Below are 2478 nucleotides of genomic sequence, written 5' to 3' on the forward strand. Positions count from 1 at the left end.
GAGAGGTTGTCCACAATCAGTTTGGGAGCTGTGGTAGTAGAGAAACAAGAATCTGCAATGGATAAGTAGGTTAAGAAAAAGTACATGGGGGAACCAAGTGTGGGACTCGTCTTGATTGTCACAATGATTAATAGGTTCCCCAACACAGTGGCAGTGTAGAACACCAAGAAAATGACAAATATATTTTTTCTGCTTCCCTGGGTCCTGAGTCAGTCCAAGCAGAATGAATTCAGTCACATTGTTTTCCATCTCTGGGATTCAAGTGGGAAGGACACAGGTGAGAACTAGGTAATGGAACAAAAGAATAAAGAAGAATTAATAGAGCAGAATTTGAGAGGACTCCATAAAAGAAACATTGCTGGACTCTTGCTTGACTTAAGCTTCTGGTAGTCCTATTTTCAGTCTTACATAGGAAAGTTTTCAATACAAAGTACCCCAACAATCTGCTCCAGTTCATTTAATACATTTTTTGCTCATGGGATCTGTGTGTGAGAAATTGAGAAATTGTTGTACTGTCCTCTCAGCAGACATAAATAAATAAATAGATATATGTATAGATAGATTGATAGATCGATAGATAACTAACTAACTAACTAAATGAATAAATAAATAAGAAAGATATGAATAGATAAGCATGGGTGGGTCAAAATCAGTACCATTGTATAAATATTTTAGTTCACAGATCTGTTTAATAATTTAATTTTATTTTGTCATTTTACTCCGTGTGTATGTGTGTGTGTGTGTGTGTGTGTGTGAGTGTGTGTGTTATCCAAAAACACATACTCTAACCATGCCTAACTTCCCAAGATTTACATCTTGGGGGATAATTACTATAATCTCCCAACACACATACTAATCTGCTAGAAACAATACAGACCTAGATTGTTCTGATTCAGTAATTTCTTTCCTAGAATCTCAAATTTTGAAGGAAGCTCATAAGAGGTCTTTGTTCACTCTTAATTGAAAGAGAAAACCTTTTATACCTTCCCTGAGAAAAAATCATTCAGCCTCCAATTGAATATAACCAATAAAGAAGAAAATGTCTTTGCATTTCTATTATATCTTAGAGTAGTTCAAAATATTTAAAAGATTTTTCCCTGTTTTGAGGTTTATACTTACTTCTAAGTAACCTACAAAAATTGTCACTAGTTCTACCCTGTGAGATCAAATATTAAAATTTCTGATCTCTCTGTCTTTTTTTCTCCAATGTCTCTCATGTGACTAACAGCCCTACTAACAGTTGATAATGACTCATATTCCCTATAAGCTTTCTATTTTCCATGGCATGATTTTCAAAAGCTTACCTTTCTGGTTCCCCCTCTCTGAATATGCTAGAGATCATCAATGTCCTTTCCTAAATGTTACCCAAATTTAGCACAGATCCATATGTGCATCAACAATGGAAGAATTCACTGGAATCATCACCTCTCTAATTCTGAACACCAGGACTCAAACACAGCCCAAGGTCCCATTAAAAAATTTGGTGCCATGTCAGATTGTTGACTTCTATTAAGCATAGAGTTTAAAATATCACGGTTAAGTTCTAGTGGAGACATTAAAAGCTATCAAGGCCAATTACCTTATTTTGCAGACAAGGGAATTATAATCCCGGGAGGCAAATTCACTTGCCCAAAAGCATGCGGACCAGATTTGGCCGCTAGAACAGTTTCACATTTTTTGTTGTCTGGCTATGACTCCTTGATCTTATATTGGTGCTGATGAATGGTTTAAGCAGAATATAGGATTTTATATTCACCCATATTAAATGATATATTGTTAGAACCAATGATGATCGCCTGTCAAAGTTGATTTGTATACTGACTGTCATCCAATATGTTAGTTGTCTCTTCCATTTACAAATATGCTAAGTCTAACATCTATGACTTTATCCAAGTCATTCATAAAAAATTTTGAATGTGGAAAAATTATAATATTTGACATATAACTAATGATTCAAAGGAACAATACATATATTGTTATATGACCCCACAAAATTGTGTGGGGTAACCTTTTCAGGTTTGATTATTGCCATTTTATTGTTGAGGCAGGGTAAGTTAAAAGAGGTTACATGACTCATTGAAGGTCACAAATCTAATGAATATCAGAGGAAAGAATGAAGGGATGCCATTTCCTCCTCACTCCATGTCAACTACTCAATCCACCCCACTGCAATGCCTCTAGGGACTAGGACAGATTCTAGTTACTGCAATCAGTGTACTCATTAATTATTGTTACTTGCACCCAATATTCCAAATTTTTCCTTTTTTTACATTTTAAAACAAGAAGAGAATATTTGTGTTTCTCTTCCAATTCTCTTGATTATCTTTGAAAATCTTATTTTTATTTCCTAAAGAACAATGCCCAATGTGTATTTAATATTGTGTTTAATTTATCCTTGGAATGAGAAGTTCTTAAAGAACACTGGTAATATCAATATGATTTTGAAAGAAAAAGAGAGAGATAAAAAAGATGAAAGGG

General features: G+C 34.3%; 1 pseudogene; it reads right to left on the bottom strand.

Moving 5' to 3' along the window:
• LOC114051818 overlaps positions 1 to 2478 on the bottom strand; it is a 24109-nt pseudogene that overhangs the window by 753 nt on the left and 20878 nt on the right.

The sequence above is a fragment of the Vombatus ursinus genome, unplaced genomic scaffold, assembly GCF_900497805.2.
Source record: "Vombatus ursinus unplaced genomic scaffold, bare-nosed wombat genome assembly UNPS02014806.1, whole genome shotgun sequence".
NCBI lineage: Eukaryota > Metazoa > Chordata > Mammalia > Diprotodontia > Vombatidae > Vombatus > Vombatus ursinus.